The sequence below is a fragment of the Oncorhynchus kisutch genome, unplaced genomic scaffold (assembly GCF_002021735.2).
Source record: "Oncorhynchus kisutch isolate 150728-3 unplaced genomic scaffold, Okis_V2 scaffold953, whole genome shotgun sequence".
Taxonomy (NCBI): Eukaryota; Metazoa; Chordata; class Actinopteri; order Salmoniformes; family Salmonidae; genus Oncorhynchus; species Oncorhynchus kisutch.
In genome coordinates, this window is record NW_022262898.1 from 47,726 (window position 1) to 58,391 (window position 10,666).

General features: G+C 48.0%; 1 non-coding gene across 1 annotated transcript; it reads right to left on the reverse strand.

The window, feature by feature from the left end:
- Positions 1–9,596: 9,596 nt before the first annotated feature.
- LOC116363604 (5.8S ribosomal RNA) lies at positions 9,597–9,750 on the reverse strand. The gene has a single exon (XR_004207869.1). It is a non-coding gene; the product is annotated as a 5.8S ribosomal RNA (ribosomal RNA).
- Between the last annotated feature and the right edge of the window lie 916 nt (positions 9,751–10,666).

Genomic DNA, 10,666 nt, shown 5'->3' on the forward strand with positions numbered 1-10,666 from the left:
CCCCTTCGGCTTCCACGTGTCAGAGATGGAAGTGGATCAACCGACTCAAAAATTAGCCAAACCTAACCCTAACCCTAACCCTAACCCTAACCCTAACCCTAACCCTAACCCCTAACCCTAACCCTAACCCTAACCCTAACCCTAACCCTAACCCTAACCCTAACCCCTAACCCTAACCCTAACCCTAACCCTAACCCTAACCCTAACCCTAACCCTAACCCTAACCCTATACCTAACCCTAAACCTAACCTTAACCACTCTAAAAAAAAAACTATTCCTTACCCTAACCTTAAACCTAACCTTAACCACTCTAAAAACTATACCTAAACCTAAAACCTACTGACAGACAGTCTTTTAACCCAACCAACGGGTTAATCTACAAGTGGGCAACCATGGGGCCTACTACTTTGGCCGGCCGCGCCCGGACCCACCCGTCCCGCGCGTATATGATGTGGAGTGCACACCCCTCCCTTCCCCCCCTTCGGCTTCCACGTGTCAGAGATGGAAGTGGATCAACCGACTCAAAAACTAGCCAAACAAACACTTGCCAGTCACCGTTGCATTGCCTGACGGGGGATCTGGACGCAGCAAGCCAAGGAAATTTTTATCCCTTTAAATTACCCGGGATCATCTCAAATCAGGCCTTTTCTAGGGGTATTGATTTTACGCCCAGTATACTCCTTTGGGAAATGGTTTGATGGTGAATAGGTTAAAAATAATCATTAGATTATATACCAACTAAAATAACCCTACTCTACTCCTGACCCCTGGATGTACACTACCTACTCTACTTTTTTTCAACTCAAAAGCGTTTTTTACTTTTTATTTCTTACTTTTTACTAAAGAACCTGGACTCTACTACAACATACTCAAAACCTTTTTTTTGATGAACACTACCCCCTCCATTTTTTCAACGAAAGAAGACTTCTTCTCCAAGATTTTACCTTTTTCAACTAAAGAGGATTTTCTCAAAGATACCACCTTTTTTTACTCAAGACAAAGGTTATTTTTCTCAAGACACTACCCTTTTTCAGCTAAAGGGAAATACTTTTTTTCAACAAAGAACTGGACTTACTACACTGACACAGGTGTAAGAGACTTTTTACCCATCCTGACAAACGTATCTCCAACTTAGGAGCAAAATGATACAAATTACATTATAGGCCCACCACACTCACACCCCTGCACCATACACCCACATACCAAAAACCTAGGTAAGACCCCCACCCATATATAAAAAAAAACTGGAAACAGCATAAAAAAGCTTTTTCGGACCCGTACATCCCATAATCCAAGTGGACTTGAACACCACAAAACAGCCAAATCTACCGCATATCCCTGAACCCAAGTGGACACGAACGCGATCAAAGCTAAAACTCCGCTAAAAAGCGCCAACTAGAAAAGATAAAAACAACACCATTTTCGATCCGGGTAAAAGGAACACCCCCCTAGTTATCCTATCTGCCACTACCCCTTATTAAAGAAACAAGGTGCATGCCCTCTAACACCACAAAAATACCTAAAAACCACGGCCACTACTTTTCCCTGCACATCGTACCTTACTGCATATAAGCAACGTGACTCAACAAAAATCGGAGGAAAAATAACTCAACCACATTCAAAGACCTATCACCAGACCTATGGTTTACCCAGAACCCCAACTAAAAATTCTATAGGAACCCACAGATGTCCACTCTACCCTCTACCTTTCCTGGACCCACAGAACCTTACCTTCGGGTATTTCCAACCCCAAACCCCCTACCAGAGCAGACCGCTCCCAACGCTAACACACAAGTCAATGGTGACACGTAGGTCAAATACACACTTTCCACAGGAGGATCTATTATACTTCTACACATCACAGGAACTCCACGTATGGCTCCTCTTGACCCCCAGGACTTCTAGTCCTACTTAAAATTCACCTGGTACCTCTCAGACACCCACAACCCAAACAGCACCCCAAAAGCAAAGAGTCTACTTCTCCTATACAATTCCCCACAGGGATCCACGACAGAGGCCTTCCCAAAAATAAAACCTCTCTCACACGGGCAAAACACCAAAATATCCAACACTGAACCTAACCTTAGCCTTCTTACTTTGACCTTAACCCTAACCTGAATAACTCCAACCCTAACTGTAACTATTCCAACCCCAACCCTAACCTTAACCCTCACCTTAACCATCCTACTCTAAATCTAGCCCTGACCATTCTTATTTGGACCTCAACCTTAGCCTTAAACCACTCCAACTCTAACCTTGGCCAATCCAACCCCTACCATTCTTAATACCGTCTCTGACCTTAGCCCTGGCCCCTAACCCGAACTGCAACCCCAGTTCCAACCCCTCTGTGTATGTTTGTGTGTGTACATGTATCTGTACCTGACCTCATGTTGTTAACCCTGTCTGTCCCTTACAATGTATTGTGTCTCCTATTTTGTCACACTCCACTCTTCATTCATACCAAATAACATTTGAAAAGCTTGTGTCACTACAAGGTTGAACATTTATCACATTGGGTCCCCATGGTATTGTTATTAAATGTGCTTGACCTCCACTCTAACTGCCCATCCACTTTACTGCATCCCCATTCCACTCTCACCTTTATCTGATTCCTCCACACCACAACCTGTTAGCGGCTATCCTACCTAGTAACAGTACAGACCAATCGAAATAACCTAAGCCATATTCCCACACGCGCACACACCGGAGAGTTAGCTCTCCTCACAACTTTATGAGGAGACCACCGGACAGTAAACATTTCGCTCCACACATCCAACCAGGACTACATTCAAGGCAAGTAAATTGCACAGTACACCCTACTGTACATGTAGATATATATACATACATTTTTACTACTTTTTGCACCTTTTATTTCAATTTTATTTATATATTCTCCTCCCTGCTACCTGATGAAGCCGAGTAAGGCAGAAACGCGTCGTGGCTGGGCTACCCCTAGACCTGTGTGAGACTGTGAGGAAAGCAGATTCCACACGGACTTCGGGGGTAGCTCCTTTTGGCTACTCTTTTATTTGTACACTTTACTTTCCTTAATTGGATTTTTACACAGCTCTCATATATATGCACACACTAGGATGTAGTGGAGTGTGACGTTGTATGCTATCCCTCACACCACTGGTGGTGTTGTATGTTTATGATTTGTATATGTTAAAAATATGTGTATAGGCACATCCCCTTTTATGTTCATGTATGTATGCATGTGTGCCCCCACCTCATCCTTGGTCCCAACCCTGCTGACAGACAGACACTAATACTTAGCCATCGGCCCTTTTACCAGTAGGCTCCCCTAGGAATATTAAGGTGGCCATTAGAACCATAAAATAGTTATTTGATAGTATTTGAAAGCTACAATGACTACAGACTCTTAAAAATGTACTTTATAATTATCCTTATTGATCCCTTGGATCCTGTAACAATAATCACTAGGGAACCAATTTATATTTAACAAAATATCAAATTTTCTTCTCTTTGGGCTACCATGACCATGGAACCTGGACCAATAGGAAACAACAAAAACAAAAACAAACAAAAAAATTAAAAAACAAAAGAATACAAATTAAAAATTAATACATATGTACATAAATATATATATTATTTTATTTTCAAAGTCTCTTGAACTCAGGGTTACCATGACCATGGACCCTTGACCAAAATAAACAATAAAATAGAACACAAATAGACCAAATTTAAACCAAAAAAAACCTTCACCTACCTACCACCCTTCTAAAATATTTTTTGGAGACACCCACCAGCACCCCCAACGGACGAGAACCTTTTTTCTCCAACTACTCTGGGGACCCCGACCTTGGCGACTCCCCCGCAGCGAGCAAACCCTAAGCAATTAGGCCCTTCCATACACCAAGCAAGAAGACAGGAGGATATGGATAGACCGGACTCCTTCGGGACCTCTTGCGGTTCTGTTGGCAGACCAATCGGCTCAACCCTCCCAGCCCCTTTACACACGGGAGACTCACGTAACGCACTGGACGACTATCTACCCCAGTTTAGAATTGGATTGGCAGTATGTTCAGTAGCGCGTGGGTGGTCCTAGCGGGTTGGGGCAGTTAAGTCCTCGAAAAGAGGGGCTTTTGGGTCATGCGCTGCGGCTGGAGGACTCGCGTCGGCCGTGTAATCCCTGGGGTGCTCAGATAATGTCTGGCGGAGAATTGGATCCCACGGAATAATTTCCCATGGGGGGATCCCTTACCCCGCCGTACTTAGCCTGGACAACCAATCTACTTTTTTTGACCTGGACTACGAACAAATTCACTGTCTAGGAAGGATATACCTCTGGAAACGTTACGATCCTGGAAGGGAGTAACTCCACTGGTCACTATCACCCAAAACCACTGAATTACCTACGACTGAGATGGTGGGGATGGAAACACCCAATTAACTTCTACTACTGCCGGACGTTTCATACGTAAGCCAGAGAAGGTTTGCCGGTTTCTAAACCCTCCATACACCTACCGAAACACAGGACGAAACTCCAAGGGCGGAGGCATGACAACCGTATAGAGGGCTCGCCTTCTGGGTCTTTGTCTGCTCAAACCACTGGTAGTTCAAAGACTGACCACTTGACAGGGACACATGGCAACCGACTGAGGTCCGGACCTGCACAAGGTATGCAACTCGATGGTTTTGCCTGATCCTACGCCGAGTATACCCATAACAGACCAGCTGGATTTGACTAGACATGGGTTAATTTGGAATTAGGATCCTGGAAGGGAATAACTCCTAATTACACACATGATTGAAAACATCCAGGACCAAAGACTGACGAACACTGAAGTAAATACATAGACAACATGGAGCTGAAAAAGAAGGATCCGAAAGAGAGTAAACTCCTAGGTTGCACTATGCTTTCCACTTCCGTTGACATAGCGGACCTAGACATCATGACCATACCACTCGACATGGACACATGGCAACCAACCGAGGACCGGACCTGCATAAGGTACGCAACTCAAGGGTTTTGCCTGATCCTAAGTTGAGTTGACAGACCTACCTAAACCTAACCTTAACCATTCTGAAATACTATACCTAACCCTAACCTTAACCACTCTAAAAAATTAAAATAAAAAAATATATATATATATATATTAAATTACCTAACACTAAACCCTAACCCCAACCTTAACCATTCGGAAATACTATACCTAACCCTAATCCTAACCCTAACCTTAACCACTCTAAAAACCCTTACCTAACCCTAAACCTAACCTTAACCCTAACCTTAACCATTTTTGAAAACCTATACCTAACCCTAAACCTAACCTTAACCACTCTAAAAAAAAAACTATTCCTTACCCTAACCTTAAACCTAACCTTAACCACTCTAAAAACTATACCTAAACCTAAAACCTACTGACAGACAGTCTTTTAACCCAACCAACGGGTTAATCTACAAGTGGGCAACCATGGGGCCTACTACTTTGGCCGGCCGCGCCCGGACCCACCCGTCCCGCGCGTATATGATGTGGAGTGCACACCCCTCCCTTCCCCCCCTTCGGCTTCCACGTGTCAGAGATGGAAGTGGATCAACCGACTCAAAAACTAGCCAAACTAACCCTAACCCTAACCCTAACCCTAACCCTAACCCTAACCCTAACCCTAACCCTAACCCTAACCCTAACCCTAAACCCTAAACCCTAACCCTAACCCTAACCAGGGCTTAATGCGCCCCACCTGTGGCCCAATATGGGACTAATTGGACGGGGAAGGAGAATTTGACCATAAAGCTCACCTCGTTGTCTCTTTATTCGTGAAAGGACGTTTGGCCCTGTGGGTAGCGGACTTGCCTGAGAATTGTCAGGCAAGGGTTCGAGACCCGCAAGGATCAGCGTCTTTTTTTCCCCACAGGGCCTGCTAACCCACAGCCCAAGGTGTGGGCACCAGGTGTGGGCCCCAGCAGAGGCCCAATATGGGACAAAATGGACGGGGAAGGAGAATTTGACTATAAAGCTCACATCGCTGTCTCTTTACTCACGAAAGGCTGTATGGCTTAATGGTTAGGGAGCTTGACTCACAATCACCGGGTCAAGTGTTCATGCCAGGCCTGGGTAATCATTTTTTTTCCCCACAGGGGCCTGATAACCAAAAAAAGGACCATAGGTCCATAGGCCCATAGGCCCATAGGCCAGAAAGCCACTGGCCTTGCCTGGGACAAAACCCACTGCCCTGGCCTCAAGGCCTTATTTGACCTAACCGGTTGACATGCCTTTTTCAGAGAATGAGAGGACACAGAGAGGCTTAAAAGGTTAAACTCTCTCTCATGGGATGAAGGGACATACAGGCCTAAAGGCCAAACACCCCTAACCAGGTTATATGCCTCTATCTGGGCATCAGAGGTCACAAACAGGCCTCAAGGCCTTATTTGACCTAACCGGTAAAATGACTTTTTCTGGGAATGAGAGGACACAGAGAGGCTTAAAAGGCTAAACTCTCTCTCATGGGATGAAGGGACATACAAGCCTAAAGGCCAAACACCCCTAACCAGTTTATATGCCTCTATCTGGGCATCAGAGGTCACAAACAGGCCTCAAGGCCTTATTTGACCTAACCTGTAAAGGGACTTTTTCTGGGAATGAGAGGACACAGAGAGGCTTAAAAGGCTAAACTCTCTCTCATGGGATGAAGGGACATACAAGCCTAAAGGCCAAACACCCCTAACCAGTTTATATGCCTCTATCTGGGCATCAGAGGTCACAAACAGGCCTCAAGGCCTTATTTGACCTAACCGGTAAAATGACTTTTTCTGGGAATGAGAGGACACAGAGAGGCTTAAAAGGCTAAACTCTCTCTCATGGGATGAAGGGACATACAAGCCTAAAGGCCAAACACCCCTAACCAGTTTATATGCCTCTATCTGGGCATCAGAGGTCACAAACAGGCCTCAAGGCCTTATTTGACCTAACCTGTAAAGGGACTTTTTCTGGGAATGAGAGGACACAGAGAGGCTTAAAAGGCTAAACTCTCTCTCATGGGATGAAGGGACATACAAGCCTAAAGGCCAAACACCCCTAACCAGTTTATATGCCTCTATCTGGCCTCAAGGCCTTATTTGACCTTTGTTGGCAGCCATCTTGGGCTATATGCTGAAACACCAAAACGTGAATAAATCAAAAAGTACATATCCAATCTGGATGGGGTTTTTTTTAAACGAAAGGGCACAAATAGACGATAATTTACATTGAATTAAAACCGTTTTTGTATAGAACATTTTAATAGAAAATCGTGTTTTAAGTTTTTGGAAAATAGTGGATGTTACCGGAAACATAGGTGCCTGTTAGGGCAATTTGTTTTTGACATGCTCTACTTGTTGCCCATTGAGAGAGAGGGTATGAGACGAAATTTGGGACCTCTAGCCCCTCGGGAAGTATTTTTAATCATTTTATGAAAAATACCGATTTTGGCAGGAAAAAATAAATAGCCGGTCAACTGGTAACCTAAAAATAATCTCCTAATTTAAAGTAGTCACCTCGTAAGGTGTTTGAAGGTAGGCACCTGGTAACCTAAAAATAAAAAGACTGTCCTAAATGCACTTGTCGGTCATTCTGATATTAATACCCACTATGGGACTATGATAGTGGGCATCTATCCATGGCCCTCTATCCATGGGCGCCCGTCCTGAGTGCTTTATGGACTGTTTAAACTATTCTGATGGATACACATTGTTGTGCACCTGGTGATTGAAAACGTGCATCTGGTAACCCAAAATGGATGGTAAATAAATCACAGAAATTGCACTATGTCCAACTCTGGGTATGGTGATTGGGGAATTAGGCCAAAAAAAAAGGGGGACAGAGCAGCTCACCTCCACAGAGGCTGACTGCTCTGCCCCCCTTAAGGACAGTGGAACTATTGACCTTCAGACCTAAAGGCCTAACTCCCTATCCAGGAACAGGCCTCTCTCTCTGGGCATGAGAGTACACATACAGGCAGTTAGGCCCTCACTCACCACCCGGGGAACAACCCTCTATTTCCGGGGATGATTCCAGCAGGGGACCCCCCCCCACCTCCACAACCTTGCACACCAGGTGAACCAGGGCACCCACACTTAAGCACCCTTCCCCGGCAATAAAGCAGATAGCCGCGCTGTTAAGAACCGCGTGCACCTGGTCACCCAAAATGGACCTCGTGCACCTGGTCACCCAAAATGGACCTCGTGCACCTGGTCACCCAAAATGGACCTCGTGCACCTGGTCACCCAAAAAGGCCCTCGTGCACCTGGTCACCCAAAAAGGCCCATGTGCACCTGGTCACCCGGCCGCTTTCCACCCAGAACCTAAGTCCACTCTGGGTTACCGGTGGTACTACCTGTACCCACCTTCCTTAGTCCGATTGCCCACTCTCTTTTTGGGCTATCGGACTCTGACTTGCCCACTCTCTCTTGGGTCTTTGGGTTACCGGGTGCACGACGTCCGTTTTGGGTTACCAGGTACCGATGGTACTTTTCTACCTGGTACCCACCTTCCTTAGTCCGATTGCCCACTCTCTTTTTGGGCTATCGGACTCTGACTTGCCCACTCTCTCTTGGGTCTTTGGGTTACCGGGTGCACAACGTCCGTTTTGGGTTACCGGGTGCCGGTGGTACTTTTCTACCTGTACCCACCTTCCTTAGTCCGATTGCCCACTCTCTTTTTGGGCTATCGGACTCTGACTTGCCCACTCTCTCTTGGGTCTTTGGGTTACCGGGTGCACAACGTCCGTTTTGGGTTACCGGGTGCCGGTGGTACTTTTCTACCTGTACCCACCTTCCTTAGTCCGATTGCCCACTCTCTTTTTGGGCTATCGGACTCTGACTTGCCCACTCTCTCTTGGGTCTTTGGGTTACCGGGTGCACAACGTCCGTTTTGGGTTACCGGGTGCCGGTGGTACTTTTCTACCTGTACCCACCTTCCTTAGTCCGATTGCCCACTCTCTTTTTGGGCTATCGGACTCTGACTTGCCCACTCTCTCTTGGGTCTTTGGGTTACCGGGTGCACGACGTCCGTTTTGGGTTACCGGGTGCCGGTGGTACTTTTCTACCTGTACCCACCTTCCTTAGTCCGATTGCCCACTCTCTCTCTGGGCATCTGGACTCTGACTCCTGGTGCTTCTATGTGCACCTGGTGACCCATTTGTACTGAAGAGGGGAGGTGGAGGAAGACGCCTTCCGTCCCAAAAAAAGATTGGATCGAGTGCCTGCTTACACCCTCTCCCCCGGATTTTGAATGGCCAGCGAGAGCTCACCGGACGCCGCTGGGAACGCGACGCTTTCCAGGGCTTGGGCCCCTCTCTCGGGGCGAACCCATTCCAGGGCGCCCCTGAACTCTCCCCGGGGCTCCCGCCAGCTTCTCCGGGATCGGTCACATTACCGCACTGGACGCCTCGCGGCGCCCATCTCCGCCACTCCAAATTCGGGGATCTGAACCCGACTCCCTTCCGTTACCGGCCTCACACCGTCCACGGGCTGAGCCTCGATCAGAAGGACTCAGGCCCCCGATCGACACTGGGCAAAGCGGTCTTCTATACACCACATGACTGCCCCAGCTGCCCCAGCTGCGGAAACCCAGAGGTTCCGATTGATGACAAAGCGACCCTCAGACAGGCGTAGCCCCAGGAGGAACATGGGGCCGCAAAGTGCGTTCGAAGTGTCAATGATCAATGTGTCCTGCAATTCACATTAGTTCTCGCAGCTAGCTGCGTTCTTCATCGACGCACGAGCCGAGTGATCCACCGCTAAGAGTTGTACTCTTGTTTTTCTCATTACGCACGCAGAGGCCAGAGGCCGGGCAGAGATGGGGAGGTTACCCTCCTTTCCTCCACCCGCACTTCGCCAGAGCGCCAGGCCATAAGTTCAAAGACAAAGGTTTAAGAATAGGGAGGCTTCCGGGAGCTGCGCTTGCGTCCTCGTCGCCGAAGCGCCAGGGAAGCCGCGCAGACATTGAACCCCCACCTACGCCGGGGCGCAGAGAAGTTGACTGGGTTCCCAGTGCCGCGCGAGGATACGGGGCGATACTCAAGCCGCTTACATCAGTGTTAGACCATTTTGGGAAGTCCCGGTTCACCGGACACCCCCAGTCCCCTTCGGTAGCGGCCTCTCCACCCGCCCATAGGTGAGTCATGCAACCGTGGCTAATGGGGAAAGGGGATGGAGCCAGTCGGGCACATCCCAGGCAAAGGGGGGAATGCGGGGAAGCGGGCTAGGACCGATGACACCCGCGCTGGGAGAAGAGAGAGGCGGGAGGCGTGAGCCCCCTACCCTACCCAACCCGCAGCATAGCTGGATTTTCGGCGCTCAGCCCCATGCCGGCGGCTGGCAACCCGTTAATGATCCTTCCGCAGGTTCACCTACGGAAACCTTGTTACGACTTTTACTTCCTCTAGATAGTCAAGATTGATCGTCTTCTCGGCGCTCCGCCAGGGCCGTGACCGACCTCAGCGGGGCCGATCCGAGGACCTCTCCAATCGGTAGTAGTGACGGGCGGTGTGTACAAAGGGCAGGGACCGGAGCTTATGACCCGCGCTTACTGGGAATTCCTCTCGGTGAAGGGTAGACACACGCTGATCCGCTCAGTGTGTGATCCGCTTTCAACCTGTCAATCCCGTCCGGCCTGGGTGAGGTTTTCGGTGTTGAGTCAAATTAAGCCGCAGGCCCCACTCC